This window comes from Chelon labrosus, assembly GCF_963514085.1.
Source record: "Chelon labrosus genome assembly, chromosome: 7".
Classification (NCBI taxonomy): Eukaryota; Metazoa; Chordata; class Actinopteri; order Mugiliformes; family Mugilidae; genus Chelon; species Chelon labrosus.
Window position 1 is genome coordinate 1,747,355 of NC_140343.1, and position 21,231 is coordinate 1,768,585.

Consider the following 21,231-nt stretch of genomic DNA (forward strand, 5'->3'; position numbering starts at 1 on the left):
GGTCTACTGCTGTCAGACAGAAATATAAGAAATATGTTATAGTCATTTAATTGTTAGGACTCAAAGACTAGAATTCATTCTTAATTTCTCCTGAAAGTGAACTGAACATGAGTTTTTCATTCACCCACAGTTTAAAAAAAGGACAGAGTGAAGAGACGGATGAGTCCCGGGTCTTCATTTGATTATTTTAAGATATGACATTTCTAAATGACATTTACAAAGAATTAACAGGCACCTAATTGACATTGAGGAAAACGGGGGGAAGTGGACCCCTAATAATAGAAGTCCCTGTTTATAACACACACACACACACACACACAAACAGCAGAGTACAGGCGGGTCATGATAATTAACCCTTATAATCAGGACTCGGTCCTTGTGTTATCACTGAGTAATTGCAGACTTCTAATCCTCATTTAGAGTAATTAATCATATGTGAACACAGAACTGCTGCCAATTATGACACATAATGAGAGCTCATTTAGCATTCATAAAAACACAGCCAATCATTCATCCCACACTCTTCCTCCTCCTCCTCCTCCTTCTCCTCCTCCTCATAAACGTTTTCCTCACTGTACTCATCATCGCCGTCGCCGCCACCGCTGCTGTTTAGGTCAGGCATCATTATCACCTTAATCTTCATCCTCATCCTAACTGCAGTTGTTGTCATCATCATTATCACGTCATCTGCAGCATCTCCATCATTATAACCATCAATCTCATCTTGATCATTAACATCATCATCATCACTTGATTGTTTTTGTCATCGTTATCAACACCATCATCACTGTGCTGTCCAGATTTAACATGAGCAAACCTAAACGCATAACTTTAGGACTTTTGAATCTTATTTTCCAGTCTGTTTGGGTGTAAAGGATTAATAGGGATGCAAATCCATACAGTCAGTCCACTATTGAGCTTGAAAGGTAAACATGAAACGAGTCAAATTACATCCACTGAAGCTTCGCTGTTATTAAAAGTGGTCGACAACATGAAGGAAATGAATTCCACAGAGATATGAGTGTATTCAACATGCAGCACAAGGAGTCTTGCACAAGTCTTGCAATGAAATCTGACAAGAAGTGAGTCTTTGCAGGAAGACAGCAGAGAAGATGTGAGTTAATGTTATTCTGGAATTATATTTGCACATTTGCAAACTGTCACACAACGGGGACATAAAACGCCTCACGGGGACAAGGACACACCGACGCTGTGGCCGGTTGGGCTACAAGTGGATGACACCACTCTGGTTTGTTTGCTTTGCTTTGCAGAACATCATGTTTGCAGTGAATATTTCGTCCGGGGAGACCACCGCCAGTCAAACACTGATGAAATCGTACGGCAAATTACTTTCACCTGAAGAAAAATGCCGTGGAGGGAACGACCACAGACAGAGTAAAGATGTTATTAAGACTGACCTGGCGTCAACACACACAACAGCAACAAGAACCCCTCTATAAGCTAGCAGTATGTGCAAACTATCAGAGTCACTCAACTAACTTGATGTGAGTAGCTAAACAACCCTGAAAGTTAACACTGCAGACCTCTCAAGGTTGCATGGTAAACATTTCTCGCTCCCAAAGTATCAATCATTTAATCTCAAATACATGTTGAGATGAGGTCGAGGTTAAAAAACTCCTCAAGTTATGCTTTAACGTGATGTGGACAGTCTGCAGAGTGCAGCCTTGCTGAGCTACATAATTTAGTAAAGTCACTGAATAATGTACACATTCAGTGAGTAACACTGATGTACATCCTTTTTGAAAGAAACTCCACAGACTTAAGTTACACTTCTGTTTGCATTTTGTTTTCCACGAGTATCCATCCATCCATCTTCTCCATGAGCCTGGAATTCTAGACGTCCCGCTCCCTAGCAAAACATTCCAGTCCTTCCCTAGGCGTTCCCAGGGCCATCAAGATATATAATCGATCCGTCGAAGGGTTTCCTCAGACCCGGCTGTGCCCGGTAAACCTCCACAGAGAGGCACTCCGGAGGCATCCTCACCAGATGCCTGAACCACCTCAGCTGGCCTCTTTCAGCGCAAAGAAGCACCAACTCTTCTCTGAGCTGGTTCTAAAGCTGAGCCCGGACACCCTACAGATGAACCCGCTGGCAACCACAATGCCATTCCTTCAATCGCTACCCAAAATCCATGACCATAGGTGAGGGCTAGAATGTAGATTGACAGGTAAACTGAAAAGCCGACGGACCAAGGCACCAAACTGGCTGTTCCCCTACAGCTCGAGATACTTTAATCCCCTCCACCAGAGCACCCCGGCCTGGGACCCTGAGGTGCTGACTTTCACCCTCGGCTGCAAACCATAAGCATGAGAACTAAAAGACTCACATGTGCATTCAAGTTTCATGAAGTGACTGCATATGAACATTTCGTACTGGCAGCGTAAAGGCAGGGCAACGGCCAGTTTTCCACAACATTTCCTTGAAGTGATGAAATAAATTCTGACCATTTGTCTTTGTTTTCTTTGAGCTCACGACTCCAGTCGGACGTCTCGTTGCGTTTCTTAGAACTAATCAGCTTGGTGTCCGAACGACTGCAGCTCTAAGTAGCGTGTCAAAGGTTTTGTGTGTGAATATAATATCAGATATGGATTATCTCTGTAAGGAGGCCCGGCCACAGTCGCCGGCTGCTTCATCACTTATTTAACAGCTCCACCGTGGATCGCTGAGATGAAAGACGACTACCTCAGAGACTCCACGGCAGCCGGCTCAGTCGCTCCTCAGCCTCAATCGATAGAAAAGTTCTTCAACTTTTTGACCCAAGTACAATTCAATAGTAAGTATTGACACAACGAAGGAGCCGACAACGAGCACGGCAAGACAGACAGAACAACACTTCAGGAGGAGGCGCAGCGCTGGCGTCCTGAGGTGAAAACTGGCCTGTGCTTCACTTTCACACTCTTCTTCTTATTCCTTTACAGCTCTTGCTGAATAATAAATAAATACAGAAATAGGGCGGGTGCCAGCTCCTCTTTACATAAAAGTTTGATGGTGTCTGCAGACTGAAACTAGAACGTGACCCTGTGAATCTTTATTGTAGCCCAAAGGATGCGGCTCGTCTGAAACCGGTGGGAAAACCTGGAAGAACTGAGCTTCCTTTGAACAGCGACCTCGACACCTTCAGTTTTTACTGACGTTGCTTGGCTAAAACCTGCAAAACTTTCGCTGGCATCCAAAAGATTCCTCTTGATGCCGACTTGTTGTTGACCCCTGGTGATCATCCCGCTGGCATTTGAAACTACAGGGACGCCTTTAAGTGCATTAAGTGTATTATTAGCTGACCTGGGAACGTGTGACGCCCTCAGAGATTTACACAAACAGGTTTACTGACTGACATGATGCAGGAGCTGCTGTTAGCCGCCTGAACTGCTGTTTCCATGACAGACGGAGCGACTGCTGATCAGGCCAGTAGTGCAGCTTTAACCAGAACAAAGAAAAAAACGTTGATACATGCCTGCAAGTCAGATTCATAACACCACATGTGACTCCTAAGGTCTCAAACATTCCTCTGGATCTGATGAAAGAAACTCAAAATTAAGATTTCTCCGTTTCTTTTAAAGTCTGCCCAGTTATGGATTACATACAGAATATTATAGAGTTTATGAATAATCTCTTAAAGCCAAACATGTCTCTAAGAACTTGCTTTAAGTGGAGTCAACAATATCAATGAGCTCCGTGTTGCCCAGTTTGTCTTTGTGGTGGAAACCAGATGTGAACAACAAACTGTTCCTCATTGCCGTAATCGTCTGGCCTTAACAATGAAGAGAGTTCAGTGCTTGTATTTTTCTCATTTGTCAGTGAGTCTCCAGGAGAATCAATTCTGCAGCCCGCTCTTCCTCCAAACTGCCTTTAGCTGCTTTAGGTATTTGTTCCACAGACAAAAATCCAAAAAGCACTGGACATTTTCATCCAAGAGTTTCATGAATCCCTTTCAATGACCCTTTCACTGTGCCTCAAAGGTAGGAAATGTGTTTTTCCTTACGAGCACTGGACAATCTTGCATCTTATGACACACTGTACATCCAGCGCCAAGGTTAAAAACAGGGTTAAGGTGTTCCTCTACATCTAGCCAAGCGTTTCAGTTGCCTAACTATAAGCTGGAGTTTACATGAATGTCATAAATGTGACCTTCTCCTAACGGTAACCATTAGCAGTAACCATAGTTTCTATGCATCTGGTTTTCAAGAGTCTCCCAGTTTAGATGTGTTGGTGTCCTCAATGATATGCAGTGTCTTCTGAAAGCATCCGCCAGTTGCTCACTCAGACTTTCCCTCAGTCAACTTCGCACTGCTGCAAACTAAAGCCTGAAGTGACACCAGAGCAACAAAGGAGCATTCAGCAACCTCGAGGTTACACAGAGAGCCATTATCTAATATGAAGAGGAGCAAACCTCTGCAGTGACACGCTCTCTCTCACAGAATCCACTAATTTGATCCACAGCGGGAACCTCTTCCAATTTTTGCCTAATTGAATAAAAAACGGCTTTATCCCAGTGTTTGTCGATTTGTGTGTATTCATTATTCTGTAGATATATGTGTGTATGTGTGTATGTGTGTGTGCGTGGACATCAAGAGGAATCCCTTTAGGTTGAGCAAGCGGGTCAAGCCAGAACGAAGCTAATGAGATTAGTTAGAAAGTCTGGAATTAAAGTGTGCACACTGAACTCATTGGGAGGCTAATTTAATCAGAGGTCCTTGAAAGCAGCGCTGGGCTCGGGACAGATCAGCCGCTCTCAGCTCTCGGCTCTCAGCTCTCGGCTCTCAGCGGCCCGATAAGAGGTCGCAGCACAATGTGGTCGCTGACTAACAGCCAAGTGAGGACATGTTCGGATCACATGTCAGACAAGCATGCTGCAATCTGGACAACCTACAAATGGAGTTAACTCTTTGTTATTGGTTTAATGGGCGTTTTTTTGTTTTGTTTTGTTTTTGTCTGATGTGCACTTCACCAGATGATCAGCTGTGTGTTTACAATTTCATAACAATCAGTGTTTTGTTTCTGGGAGTTTGTGCAATGCACCACTAGTAACCAAGTTACCAATCACTGCTCATGTTAGCTGGAGGCAATAGTCTGCGTATGCACTCAGTATCCATTCCACGTAAATTGAAACTGATTTTCAATTTGTTTGCATTAATACCCCGATAACTATGGAAATCATGTGATTAATCGCAATTAAATATCTTAGTCTGCTGGTGGGTTTAACATCCACTGATCAGTCAGTTGTAGTAAATAATCCTGAAATAGTAAAACTGCCAAAAATGCCTGACGAAGAAAGCAAGTAGAAACAAACACCCGGCAGATGTTGAGAAGAGATGTCGATAATAAAAACGTGAAAATATCCATTCCAAGAACACTAAAACCGATTTTCAAAAAGTGCGATTAATTTGTGTTAACTAGGGATGGGCGATATGGACTACAAATTTTATCCCGATAATTTCTGGTATTTATCACGGTAACGATATAAATGACGATAAATAAACACCAATTCAGCCTAATCTTTCTGACTATAATGCATCAGCAAGTTTTATCTGAGTTGTTGTTTTTTTACCGGACTCTTTGCATGAAGTCGACGCTGCTTCTGCATCCTTGCGCATTTTCTGCCTTTCTTCATATTCTGGTTTGTGCTTGTGTTTGAGGTGGTGGAACAAATTAGTGGTGTTACTGTCCATTTTATGCACTATTTGTTTGCAAACCTTGCATGCTGTAATTTGCTGCTCCGCATCAGACTTTTTAACCCCTTCATGCCTAGTGTCGCGAATTCGCGACGCACTGTTTCCGTTCAGACTGCAGCCAAAATAACGCATGTAATACTCCAATGTCGGTTTGTGCACATTCAAAAAATTCCTAGGAACTAGGAGTGGTAAGCAAAAATACAAATATTTAATTTCTTTATATAATTGAAAAATCAATTCAGGCGTTAAGGGGTTAAAACCAAACCAGATAATGTAGGTGGAGCCTCGTTTAGGAACGAGGGTATCTGCTCCGCCTTCAGCCATTGTCAATTTGTCAGTATTCCATACGTGTTGGGCTGCGAGTGTGTCGCACACATATATACGTCATCAATGGGAATTTATTGTTTTATCACGGGATGACATATTCTTACCGTGGGGAATGTTTTTGACGATATATCGTAAACGATGAAATATCGCACATCCCTAGTGTTAACGTTGCATTAACTACAGCAATCACAATAAATTGCATTTAAATATTTTATTATCTATTGACAGCTCTGTTATTTAATATGTTTAGTTGTGTTTGAGATCTGTCTTTAACTAGCTACAGCTAGCACAGGACAGTGAAACAGTTCACTTTTCATTTATCTTTTTTTCCATCCATCCATCCATTTTCATCTACTTCTTGTTATGTTGCTAACCAAACAATTCCAGATGTCTCTCTCCCTAGCAACACATTCTAGTTCCTGAAGAGCAATCTCAAGGCATTTCTAAGCCAGTTAAGATTTGTAATCCTGAATTCTGGATCTATCAGGGTTCTCCTTCCATCTTGCTGTGGCCAGAGTCGAGCCATTGCCCCTTCATGTTGGGGGGGCCCAGTTGGGGTGGTTCATGCATCTGGAATTACCAAAAAAACTAAAAAACTTGTCAGCCTCTACTACGCTACCATCCATCACCCCACCCTCCAAAACCCTCACTTTCCACCTGCTTACATAAAGGTCACTCCTTCCTACAGTGGTGCTGAGCATATTCACTGAACATAAATCACCAGCTGCTAATTTACCCAATGCACAGGAAAAACGGGCCGGATCTTCAGATGCTGTTTTCTTCTTCTTTCTTTCATTGTTTCTCATATCTTCTTATATGTTCTCGCTCATGAATTATTCATAAAGCCTCGGAGTGAGGCTCAAACTTTCTCTGCAAGTCGGAACATTTTCGCAAGGGAGACTCTCTTTCTATATTTAATGCTGTGAATTCCTTCGTTCATTTGTAGGAAAAGCAGAGAACGATGATGGATGGAGAAAGGAAGGAGAAGAAGAGTAGAAAGAGAAGGACAAAGAGGAGGAGGAGGAGGAGAGGGCATCTGTCGCTAGCTGCAGGGTCTGAGCCGATGCCAGAGATGAGGTCAGAGCAGCCTGCTGCACACAGACGCTGACCAGCAGGCTCAGCCACACAGGTAAGACGTTTGATTTTAAAGACAAAGATCCTGATCTGAAATGGAAAAGAAGTGGAACTCTTCTTAAATCCGTTCTCATTGAAGCTGCAGCTAAAAAAATATCAATAAACAGTCAAAGTCCTAAATGTTTAGACTCTTATTTTGAAAGCAGGCGGCTTCATTTCTCAGATTTTCTGTTCTGCATTCAAAATCTGATTCACAGATAAAAATCCCTCCATCACACGCTGCCGTACGCAACCCCCCCCCCCCCCCCCCCCCCCCCCCCCCCGGCTATATGACCCGTGTTAATGACGCGTTATATGCATCCGGCTACGTCTCAGCGAGCATTTCCTCCCATCTCGCCCGTCCATCAACCCTGTGAGCGACACCAGCAGCGCCTCGCGACTTCTTCACGCTCGATAATTTATGTTTTACTGGCAAAAGGCGCAAAGCCCAGAAAGGGAAAGGGATGCCGGCGACGCAGATTCAGAAAAAAAGAAAGAAAGAAGGAAAAGCATTAAAGACATTTTAAATGGCCGACTTAACAAAGCACGAGCATCGGTGGAGCAGGTGAGTTGGCAGAAGTATCTGCCTTTTCAATTTGATTCAATTTACATAGCGTCAATAACAATACAAATTGTCAACATCCGGTCTGAACCCCCCCCAGAGCAAGCCTGAAGGCGACGGTGGCCTTTAACTGAGATCACAAATGTCACAAATGTCTGCTGCTGGACGGAAATATTGCAAAATATTGTGTATTTCTGAAACTACATGCATCATATGGCGTAGCCTAGCTAGTGTAATCAGAATCAGACACCGGTAGCGCTTCGTATAGATTTCGTTGATGGGCGTGTTTTAGCCAATACTGAGAAAAAAACTGGACAGACCTCCAACCAATCAGAGCCTTTTTTCTAAATAAATTAAACTCCACGGTGCACAGAAGATGCACTTGACTACGTCTGTTACTCTTTTGTCCAACAGAACGATCTGATTGGCCCGACAAATCCTTGCAGGAGCATAATCAGTTCCCAACGGAGAGACTCCAGACTAACTTACATCAGGCTGGCCTCCAGGCTAGTGCTGTATGAGCCTTATGCCAAAATGCAGTAGTTCCTACAGACGACAGTTTATACACATGTCAGGGCACACCATGATAGTTTTCACAGTGAGTTGTGAGAAATCCAGGGATTTACTTCAGAGAGTTCGTCAGTAAGTCAAACTAAATTATCTGTGTTTCAGTTTTACAGCTGCCTGCTCTGTTCACATGTGGCTAAATAACTAACTAAATGACCTATGACCTGTTTATTTAATTTAAGTGACTGACTAGTTGATTGAGCCGACAGATCTCTGCAGCAGCATCATCAGTTCCCAACGCAGAGACTCCAGACCAACTTTCCGCCGCAAACTTTTGTGTGCGGGGTAAAAGTCTGGCTAGCTTCCAGGCTGTATGCATCACATTCACTGGTAATGTTTTGTCAATAGATAAAAATTACGAAACATCCATGACACAGCAACATGTGCTCAATCCAGTTTGTGAGCATTGATGCTGCAGCGCTGCCACACTTTGCATCTCTCCCTTCTATTTGAACAGGAAACACAAAAGGAAAGCTCAACGTGCTGCAAATCAAGGCAAATAGTCAAATAGACAAAACACAAGAGACGTGTCCTCATCAGTGGCGACACGTGCTGCAAATACGACACCAGCAAATACAAAGACTTGCTGATGGAAGCACAAACGACAATGGAAATGTTTCCAGAGGATCCTCAAAAAGAGGCAAACCTGCTGGGAAGCTTGTTCTTCTGGGACTTTTACAGCCACCGTAGTTTTGACAAAGAAAACTGCCAGGTCATAGTGTATCCAGGAACGTTATGGGAAGGCAACTGGACGTAGGGTTTCTTGAAGATCCAAGAAGCTTTTCCTGTTTTAAAGGACTGGTGGAGGAGTTGGGGTTTAAACAGGAACATCTACGGGTCTTACCCCTGACCTTTTTCTCCAGACAGGACCAAACTGTCTCCTCCAACAACAGGAAACTCCACAAGTCCAGCTGCCTTTGTTTAGCATTTTTGGATCAATAACTGGAATCATGCAGGATTTACATTTATAGAACATGCTAGCTGACGTTAGCCTAAACCGTTTTATGCTCAACCTTCCTTGTAGACTGACTGACTAATATGAAAGTACTGATAATAATCATCCAGATTTTTAATCCTTCATATCACACATGTATGATATTAACTGGGGCAATAAGTCTACAAGCGGTTTGAAAGGTTTAAGAGCAGATCTGTACATTTTCATCAACTGTCAGAAAGGAGATGAACCTGGGGATAAATTGTCCCAAACCCTCCTGTAGTCTGAGCCTGTAACCATAAAACTGTAAAAACCATATGATGCATGTAAAATACTTGCAGATTAAATTTTCATTTAGTAAAATTTCTCCTCCTTTGTTAGTTGCGTGATTTGCATGAAGCTTGTTAGGCTCCGCTCCCAGCAGAGCGTTTGACTTACGTCCCCTGTGTGGAGCGGGACGGTGCCGACACACTCCAAGGTCACTTGTACGAGGAGGTGGAGCAGCGCAGACCGGGTGATGATGATGATGATCAGTGTGATTAAACCACTCTCTGTGCACATCATATCACCAACACAACACCGGAAACATTTTGGAGTAGGAAAAAAAATAAAAGAAACCGAGCTAAAAATGAACCGTGATAACTGAGCTGTTTCCAGAGGCCGGAAATCTAATAGATATGTCTCAGTGTCAGAGACAAAGAGACGGAGAGGGATTTTTTTATGATTCTACTGAGAATACAAAACTCATTACAGCTGATCCCTCAAAGGCACCACAAACACATCGCGGCTTTGGTTTGTGTGTGTGTGCGTGAATCCACTGCACATACGAGGCCACGGCTACGTGTGCCGTGAGATCCAACAGATTACCGTCACCTGTGGTTCGGCTGCCTCAAAGCCGGGCCCGTCAGCCACCAATTACAGCTCCCCGGCCGCCCATAAAGCTCCCAGCGTGAAAGGACAGGTGAGATTGTTTCTTTATAGGAACCTGAGGAGGGAAACCACTCTCTCTCTCTCTCTCTCTCTCTCTCTCTTCCTTTTATCCATTTCAGTCCTTATAATATCAGGCAGATTCCACATCTTTCATATAAAGTGCCCTTGACCTTCAAGCAATATCAGGGGTTTGATAGAGCATCATAATGGGGCTCTATAACTTTCCGTGTGGTTGAGCAAGCAGAGCACTGCAGGCTAGCGTGGCAGCTTGCTACAGATTAGCTGTTAAAGTGTGTTGCCATAACTCGCACGGCCCGTAAAAGACATAAAACACAGCAGGTCAGGCTCCAGGCTGCAGGCTCCAAAGTCAGGATATTAGCAAGAAGAAGAAGAAGAAACGCAGTCTCTCAGGCTGCTGCTTTGTGTTTTTTTTGTCATTTTCGATAAATGCAAGATACCTGGCAAGCATCGCTCCAAGCATCTTGAAGGACGTTGTACAGTTTCTGTGGATTTCATCTGTCTACACTTACTTTTTTATATATTTTTATACAGTCCAGGACTCATACCGCAGTGCAGACTCTTTGTTCTGTGGCTGAAGACCTTCTTTGACTTTTTTTTAGGGCTTGTTGTTGTGCTGTAGGTGACTATATCTAACTATATCTAAACTGACTAAACTGACAGAGCAACTTTTCCTTCTAAGAGCGCCGTGGCCTCAACATTAAATCGACCGGCAGCACAGTTCTTTACATCGTTTCCCATTTATTCCTAAATTCATCACGTCATCTGGAGTCGTGCACCAAACCCCTTCTCTTCTTCTTCTTCTTCTTGAGAAGAATTCAACAAAATAAAAGTCAAGACGGAGCGCCTCGTGCATACTGATCGGCCCACTCTGAGGCCAGCTGTTCCCAGAGCTGCCCAGAGGTAAAGAAAACCGACTCATTACTAATTCACAGCGGGCTGAGTGAGGAGGAGGTGAAGGAAGAAAAAAAAAAAAACAGTGGGCCTGATTTAAAAACAGAATTATTGCTGCTGAAAAACAACAGAACCTCAAGTGAAAGGTGGAGGCAGGAGAGGAGATGTCGTGAGGCGAAATCAGAGGCAGGCGTGGATACAAACGACTCTGCTCTGAGACACTGATCAGCCATAACATTATGACCTAATATTGTGAACGAATGCCAGGTCCAAAAGTTTCCCAAAGGTTTGAATTACCACAAGATGGTCGATGCAAAGATTAAAAACATAAAATAATAAATACAATAAGTTATTGCACATAATTCTAAATGAGCAGCCTTCACAGTTTGGATGGTCCAGGGGGTGAAGCTGTTTAAAGTCTGTTAGTCCTACTTTCCAGGCTCCTCCCAGAGAGCAGACGAGGGCAAACAGTTTGTGTCCAGGGTGCATAGTGTCCCTTAAAATGTTCCTGGCTCTGCTGAGACATTTGGAGCTGGCAACGTCCCACAGAGAAGGCAGAGGACATCTGATGATTTTCTCAGCAGTTTGAACTCTCCTCTGAAGTGCCTTCTTGTCTGCTGCAGAGCAAGGATGCAGTATGCCAGCACACTGTGGATGGTGGAGCGGTACAATGTCACCAGCAGATTTTCCTCCAGGTTATTGTTGCAGAGTTTTCTTTAAAAGTTTAATCTCTGCTGGGACTTCTTCACTTCTGGTGTTCTAAGTCCAGGAGCAGGCTTGGGAGATGGTAGTCTCCCAAGGTAGCCCCAGGAATTTAAATGTGGAGACTTGCTCCACTTGTGCATGTTAGAGTAAAAAGACAAAAAAGCCAAATCTGCAGTGTTTTAAACCCAATAAACTTATTTTTTGGAAAATATCACAATTTATATGGCTCCGAGAGGATTTTAAAGCTCTAAATATTACCACCACGATCTGACTCTTTAATAGCTACATGCTATTGAGGATGTCCAACTCTGACATGAGCGTGCAAAGTTTCACATTTTACGAAAAAATCTAAGAAGTATTTTTCTGGTGTAACTTGGCCACGCAGCGTCCTGTCAGTGTTTGAATCCTCTCGTAGTCTGGAGCAGAGATAACGCTGCTGCTCTAAGTGCCTCGGGCTGCTCCAGGTGATGCCAGGGAGAGAGAGAACGAGGGGTGAACAAAGAGGACGGAGCTTGAAAGATGTGCAGAGGGAGAGGTGGTGGCAGACGGAGACACAGACACCGAGCAGCACATTGGTATTCACGGCTGGCTTCAGCTCGCCCATCCATCCATCGCCTCATATTCTTTACATCACATTTGCCCTTCAGCGCAGCAAATGTTTCACACACCGCTGGGGGAAACTACAAGTCTGCTTTCGAGGAGGGGGGGGGGGGGGGTGGACGGTCCATCACGCGCCTTTGAACGGGTGAGTGTGTGCTCGCGCTCTGTCCTGCCAGGCTGAAGCAAAAACAAGCCTTTTTAATTGCTACATGGGAGAGTCAGATGGCTCATCTTTATTTTATCACGTAGTTATGTGCATCATTAGAAGTTTGGGTCATGAGTTCAGTGCATTATTGATGGCCTGCACGGAGAAAGAGAGATTATTTAGTCATAAACTGCCAGTGAAATAATTACTGCTCCCTTCTTGGAAGTTTTTGCAAGACATCTATATCACGCTGACAGAAACAGAGAATAAGAAACGGATCAACTCGACTTCTGAGCGGCTTCAACTGAACAGCGAGACGCTGAAGGCTTCTCTGTGGCGAGCACCGGGAGCTGCACTCTGTTTTAATGAGGCTGAAATCTATAAGACATGGACAGAAATGGTCCTATTCAAAGAGGAACGTATGGATGTGAACTCTGATTCATCTCTGACACGGAATTAAAGTGTGGTCAGAAAACAGAGAGATGGGGAAACATGGAGAACTGATTATTGGAGAGCTGGAGATGTTCTTACTGTATTTTCAGACAAAAACAAAACAATATTTGATGAAGTGAAATACTACTGGTTTATGTTTTTTTATTTTATTTTGTATTCTACACATCTCCAAATGATTATGGCTTAACCTCAATAACTAAGACAGATTTATAGCTGCACAAGAACAAGACTGTGTTTGTTTTAAGGAAAATCAGCTGTGTCAGCTACTCATCAGTCACTCATCAAACTGAAACAAGGGCAACTGGACTTAGAGAGTTTCTTCAAGATGTTTCATACAAGTCTTCAGTTTTAAAAGAGTGGTGGAGAGTTGGGGTTTAAACAGGAACATCTGTGGATGTCGCCCAACAGAAACTGAAATGACTAGTGTCTCTTAACGTCCAGATACTTGCCTGTAGATGGAAGAAACCATTCTGGTTCAGTTTCTTTTCCCCAATGAAGATGCTCTAACGACACATCAGGATTCAGAGACTCCAGACTCAAGATGTGAACGGGGGGTGGACATATTTTGGAGACAGATGTTCAGATTGTGTTGTCTTCTCAGACCTTCTCTCCTTTAACATAGATGTCTTCCTCTACTCCTCTTTCAAACCTTCTCTGGTTAAAAGGTGGACGTTCTTGACCTCAAAGGAGCGTCCTGTGTCTTTCAGGTGTTGGTGGACAGCTGAATCCTGGCCTGAAGAGATTCATCCAAGCACAGGTGAGTATCTGGTTGTTAATACCCCCTTGTCAGATGAGTCAGACTACGACCAAAGAAGTTAGCTGTATGAAACGCCTTCAAGAAACCCAACAAGTCCACATGTCCTTGCATCAGCTTGTTTTTTTGGACATACCCAGGCCTGGATCACTGAGAACCTTCACATGCATTTTTAAAGGTTTATTTGAGAAAGTTGAAAATGTAAATTTCAACTGCCTGTAGTGGACAAAGCCAGAAAGCTGAAAAAGGTTATCCTAAACTGGAGGCTCACGTTCGTCTGAGCCAATCAGCCCGGAGTCGTTACCCGACTCAAACAGAACGGAAGAACTGACATGGAGGAAAAATGACGACAGCACCGTATAGCGGGACATCCAGGAAAAGTTGGGGAGTGAGGAAAGAAGTTGAAAAGGAAGAGTGAAGACAGCTATGGTCTCCTCTTATCACTTTAAACATGTTATCCTTTCTGCTGCAGGATGGGCTGTGTGTAGCATACAACGTTACAGGAATATGAACTTAATAATAATAATATGGTTCAATTAAAAGCTGCACAAAAGTGTTCTGACTTTTTTGGAGGACGGTAGTGAAACTGTTAAAGGACACGTTAAAAAAGAGACTCAGGGAGACGGGTGGAGGGAGGGAGGGGCGGTGCAAGGCAGGAAGTGCAGCGTCCATGATCTTATGATCCTTAAAATTACATATGAAGGGATAAACACAGGAGCCAGGGGCTGTTTGATGTTAATTCAAGCTTTACATGAGCACATTACAGCAGAATTTGGACATTAACCGGGGGGAGAGCTTCTTCCCAGAATACCTCATAAAACAACTCAACCAGAGAGCTGCGCGCTGGATGATGGGTATTATAAGATAATCTAGATAGAGACTGAGCTGAGAATGAGGCTGTGCAGGGCTGAGGGATGGGGGCTGTGTTACAGTGAAGAGGACACCTCTTCACCTCCACCTCTCGTTCTTAAACATCCTGTCCTGGATGGAGCAACGATCAGGCATAACATTATGACCACCTTCCTAACATTGTGTGGATCTGCCTTGTGGTGACTCATCAGAGAATGGACATGATGGGCCTTCTGAGGGTGTCCTGTGGTGTCTGGCAACAGGTCTGGTCTAGGTGGGTGCTACATGTCTAAGTAACATCCACACCAATGAATGCCAGGTCCAGAAGTTTCCCAGCAGAACAATGAACTGTCACAAGATGGTCAAAGTTATTTACTGCTCCTGTCAGTGGTCATAATGTTGTGGCTGATCTTAAACTCTGCTAAGGCCCACAAAGCTGGTTTTACACCATGCTACTGTCTTGATATGCTACATGTTGACCTGATGATGATGTTAGGTCATAATTTAAAGGATCATCACAGTTCAAACAATTCATCTTCAGGGGAACAAGAATGTTGTGTATTGAATTGAATGCAATCACCGGTTGTGGAGATATTTCAGTCTGAAACTTCAAGACAGACTCAAATATTTGCCCTTGAAATGGTGTTCATTCAAGGTCTTTGTAGGATTCAGTTTTGGGTGAATTTGCAAAGTGAATCCTTGATGATTAACAATCAGTAACAGTGACAACATCAAGCCCTCATTCTTTGAGCCAGTCGGTCCCAAGTCTTTACGAATAGAAGAAGTGACGTGGAGGAAAAGGGACGATGGCGCCATACAGCTGGACATCCCTAACCCTGCCTATCATTTCAACATAAAAATACCAAAACTCAAAACCAGGAAGAGACGGAAAATGTTCAAAAGCTGATGTGATTTGATTTTAGGATAAAGGTTACAATTAGGTTGTGGTTAGGGTATGGTTCTAGGGAAGGAATTATGTCAATGGAAGGTTTCTATCTAAACTCCAACTCCCCACCAGTGTTTAAGAGCTGAAGACTTGGATGAACATCTTCTAGGAACTCTACAAGTCCTGCTGTCCGTGTGTTTTGGTCGTACCATTACCTGGATGAAGAAGAACTTTCACAGACTGAACCCAAGACTTTAAATTCATTGCAATTCTGTCATTCTCTCAACTAAAGCCTCTAGACTCCTGCTCCTATCTACTACCTTTAACTGGGACTCCATGGCGCCATTTCTCATTTAGAGTCTAGGTTTACTTCTAAAAACGTTGCTCTTTATGTCCCAGTGAAGATGTTCCTCAACAGGGACGAGACAAACTAACTCAAGACTAAATTATCTACAATTAAAGCAAATTTCCACAATCCATGTACTATTATTGGTGACAAGTGTAACTAAGCATTAACCTTATCAGCCCCACTATCAGGAGGAACTGCTTCATATCTGCTCTTCTTTTATTTTGCGACCCCCCCCCCCCCAGATTGACAGTAGTGGCCTTGATTCTGACCCTCACCTCCCGACCTCCTGTTGAGACCAACCGGGTCACATGTCCCCCCTGTATCCACCTAACCGAGTCATTTCAAAGGCCATTACCTTCATCTCACGTCGCACCGTGACCCCTAACCCCTCGCCCCCACCCGTGACACGGTGAAAGAAAAGGAGCGAGGCTGAGGGGAGATCAAACCTGGATCTCAGCAAGCCTGGAAGAAATCTGTGAGAAATGAAAGAAACGTGCTTTTGCTTTTAGAGGGATTTGATTCCAATCAGATCGCTCAATGTCCAAGCTTTGTCGTTTCCAAACGGTGAGATTAGTCAGTGGAAAAACTGCTACCAGTGCTGCTAGAAGATGATATGTTTCAACACAACAAAAGCTGAATATATAACTTGAGAGGAACTGAGGTCTCCTAAGAGAATTGTGCAAATGTGTGATGCATTTAAAGACAATAATCTACAAACAGTCTGCATTTAAACCGTGACATTAATAGAGAATCGGACGAGTCTCATTAGTACGTCTTTATCAAACTGAGTCTTTAACGGGGATTTTCTGACAAGGACAAAAAAAAAAAAAAGAAGATTGATGGACGGCTTGAGTTGTGTGTCTGATCTATGTAGTGGTGTGCTACAAACCCATAAACACAAGCATGTCTAATAAATAAAAACACTAAAAGCTGCGCACACACGCTTGACCTTAATCACATTATACAACCATCAACGTGTGTGTGGCCTGTTTTTTATTTAGTTGTGGGGTCTGAGTTTCTTGGGGACATTTTGTTGTTGTGGGGTATATTTAGGCTAGGCCCCCACATTTAGGAGGGTTAAAACTTGTTAACACCTTGGATTTATACCAATCAGCTGGGAAACTTCTGGACCTGGCATTCATTGGTGTGGATGTTACTTAGACATGTAGCACCCACCTAGACCAGACCAGGCACCCCCACCCCATAGCAATGACACTCCTTGATGGCAGCAGCCATCCCCAGCAGGATGCAGCCTGACACAGACACACACACAAAAACACTTTAGGAACAACTAAAAAAAAAACATGAAGAACAGCACAAGGTGTTGACCTGGCCTCCAAATTCACTAGATCCCAAACTGATCAAATATCTGTGGGATGATCAACTCTGATGATCCATCATTCTGTTGCCAGACACCACAGGACACCCTCAGAAGGCCCATGCCCATTCTCTGATGAGTCACCACAAGGGAGACCTACACAATATTAGGAAGGTGGTCATAATGTTGTGTCTGACTGGTGTATGTCCATGGCTGAGGTATCCTGAACAAGAACCTAAAACACCCAAAACCTGCTCCAAAGACACCTTGCATGGCTGCCAACTGCTCCATCTTGAATGGGGCTTAATGCAAAGAACAAATTCCTTGTATGTGTCTACATATATACTGTATCCAAAAACGCTGAAAGAAGGGCAACTGGACATGTCCTTTAAGTAGCTTCTTCAGTTCTGAAAGACTGATGGTGAGTTTGGGTTTAATAGGAACATGTGTGGGTGGTACCCATCAGAAATTCACAGGACTAGAGTCTGACAAAACGTCTTCAAGAAACTCTACATGTCCAGTTGCCTTTCTCCCAGCGCTTTTGGATTCACCATGACCTGGATGACTGAGAACCTTCACAGACATATGTTTTCGGGTGAAGCAGGAAAAGAGGAGGACTCAAATAGCAAAAAGCAACAACTAAAATAAAAACGTACTCCTCAGGATAACAGAGAGCGCTGCCGCTGCAAAGTCCAACAACACAAGTTCATCCAAGATGACAGACAACCTGGAGAGGACTATATATGCACATGGGCTGAAAATACAACCTCAGCCCATAATTTCAATATAAAACTGGAAACAAGAAATAACGAAAAAGTCCAAACTCAATATCATGAGAGTAAAGAGCAAACGAAGCTGACTGCATTTGATTTAAGGGTAAAAGACAGAATTAGGTTGTGGTTATGGTATGGGGCAAAGGAATGCATCGTGTCAATGGAAGGTCCACACAAAGATAGTTTGTGGGGATGTCTATGTGTGTCTGTGTGTGTCTATGTGTGTCTATGTGTGTGTGTGTGTGTGTGTGCCCTGCTGCTGACCCTGTCCAGCAGGATTACACTGGACGTAAAGCTGGCACTTTCCTCCCAATGGGATAGAATCGGAACATGACTTCACAGTGAACCCTGCACACACACACACACACACACATATATATACACATTAAGCATATATGCCCATACATGCATGTAATATTTATGTATTTGTCACCAGTGCTTGTACATGCTCATCCTAATCCTGCACACAAACATGCCCTCACACACTTCTGGGTCCTCTCAGCTCTGACCCTGGCACAGGAGTGGGACTGGATATACATATATATATATTTTATGTCAGCATGCTATAGGATTAATATTAAGTTAAGACTTGCAGCCTCTGGCCAGTATTGGGTCGTTATAGTATCCTTCATTGAGGAAAGATAACAGGATCAAAACAGATTCCTCCACATGTCACAGGTCAATATCTGGTCATTGTCAGATCCTGGTCATACAAGTTCCAGGTGGACAACATCCACAGATATTTAAACCCCAACCACCCACCAGTCTTTTAGACCTGAAGGCTCAGGTGAAACATTTTCAAGAAACTAACTCTACAAGTCTATTTGGCCTTGTTTCAGTTCTTAATTTACCTTCACAGACCATAGATTTTCTGCTTCTGAATTTATTTTTCAAATCAAATGGTTGTTAAACTAATTAAAATCCTCTAATTTGCCATATTTAAGGAGGCACAGTTAAATCACAGTGACATTTCCACTTCTTTTATCATCATGCTTGTACATAAATGGTCTACAGTAGACACGTCTTCCAAAACAATCTGACCTTATGAAGATTTATAACATCCAAAGTCTTTAAATATGAAGTCAAAGTGAGGCCTTGGGATCATTTTAGGAAATTTTAGGTTTTAGATAATTGATAATTGATGCAATATTTCCTCAAAGTAATGACAGAAAACTATCAAATGAGTTTGTCAAAGCAAGTCTGGAAGCCAACATTCCCAGAGTCTCTCCGATGGGAAGTAATGATGCTGTGGCAAAAATCTGCTGGACCAATCAGATTGTTTGGGTGGGGTCATACATGGTGATGGACATAAGAGTAACAGTTTTTCTATTTCTTGACACGATACAGCGTGTTAATCAGAGATACTTAGTAGTAGTGATTCAGTATATTTTCATGCTGAGCAGAGCTAAGTTAGCTGCTCCCCTCAGCCTCTGAGGTGAGGCAGGCTAACCACAGACAAAAAAAAAGGAATGCCGGACGTGGCCCAAGTCATAATAAATCACAATTATCCTTCAAGAGAGACAAAAGGAAGAGACTTCAATAATGCCAGCAATTAGGGAGACCCTGTCAGCCGTGTTAAACAGCAGCCAGTCCCAGAGCAGTCCATTTCACCACCAAACCGTCCTCTGCTACGTTACCAGCCAAATAAATGACCAGCTAGAGCCAACACAGAACAAGTGTGTGTGTGTGCGAAGTGTGCTTGGCATATGCCGTGTTATTGCCAGGGTTTTTGCGTGCCTGGGAAGGAAAATAGCTCATAACAAACGCGGAAAAAGAGAGAGAGAAGGAATGTGAACGGGCGTGTTCGGAGGTTTATAATTCTCTCATTTTTCTTCTACTGATTGGCTGCGAGGCCGGCCTGACATGAGTACTGTTTCACATGCAAATAAAAGACGAGCACGGACACGAGCCACACTGAGCCGGCGCTCTCAGGTGGAGGCGAGCTGGTCGTATGTCCAGACTCCATTTCAACAAAACGGACTTAGAGGGCAGCTCTCCTGAGAGGTCGCCAGCCATCCACACACACACATGCAGTCACGAACCTCTGTTAAGGGGTTAACATACAGCCAACAGGCACTGTGGTAACCCCTGACCTCCACTAATGCTGTCTGGAGGGGTGGCAGGGGAGGTAATGGGTGAGAAAAATGCTCACACATGAACCTGACCTCTGTGTTTTAGCCTGCCTCTCTCCGTCTCCCTCTCTCTCTCTTTCTCTGAGCACATTCATCAAACAAAGAGAAGCAGCTCCGTCACCCTGCCCTGCCACAGAGACACCAACACGGGCTGAGCACACACAACTTGACCCGTTAAAGGACTCGACATCTCAATGTTAGTGCAGGCCAGCGTTGCCAGGTGCTGGAAATTAAATCACAAAGAATCCAGAATGAAAGTTCTGTGTTTTAAGGCAAACAATTCAAATCCAGTCGGTAGAGAGTAAATCAGCACCAAATGTCAGTCCTGCAGAGCATCAAACTGGCAGCAAAGGGCTGCCGTTATAGGCCAGTCTTCAAGATAAGACTGGCCTATAACGGCAGAATCTGAATATTTCATATAATTCAGTGCAAAAGTTGGTCTGGAGTAGCACCACTGGAAACTGAGTATGCTCCGACAAAGACCTTCCAGGCCAAGACAGGTAAGCTTTTTTAAAAATATAACTACTACAACCACTCCTCCTATGGAAAAGCACTGCCAGTGAATATGATGCATAGCCTGGAAGCTAGCCCAACTGTGCCTGAAAGCTGGCCTGGAGAAGCAACGTTGGGAACTGATTCTGCTCCGGCATAAATGGTCTACAGAACATCTGAGGGTCAGTAGACACTTATTCCTAAACAATATAACATTATAAAGATTTATATTATCCAAAGTCTTTAAATACAATGTGAAAAGAATGTGATATAGATAAAAATCTTATGGATCTGCAATATTTCTTCAAAGAAATTACATAAAACTACAAAATGAGTGTCAAAGCAAGCCTGGAAGTCAGACCAGTTACCCAGAGCTGATTCTGCTCCTGCAAAGATCTGCCAAACCAATCAAACTGTTTGGGGCAGGGCTTAATGTGGTGATGGACAGACAGTAGTCATACACATCAAAAATGGCTCTGATTGGTTGACTATCCAATTTTTCTGTACTGGTTGAAACAAGGCGGCACAGCGGCGAGGTGGTTAGCACTGATGCCTCACAGCGAGAAGGTCCCGGGTTTGAATCCATGGGCCGACTGGTTCCTTTCTGTGTGTAGTCTGCATGTTCTCCCTGTGTCTGCGTGGGTTCTCTCCAGGTTCTCCAGCTTCCTCCCACCGTCCAAAGACATGCTGGTTAGGTTCATTGGTGATTCTAGATTTGTCGTAGGTGTGAGTGTCTCTC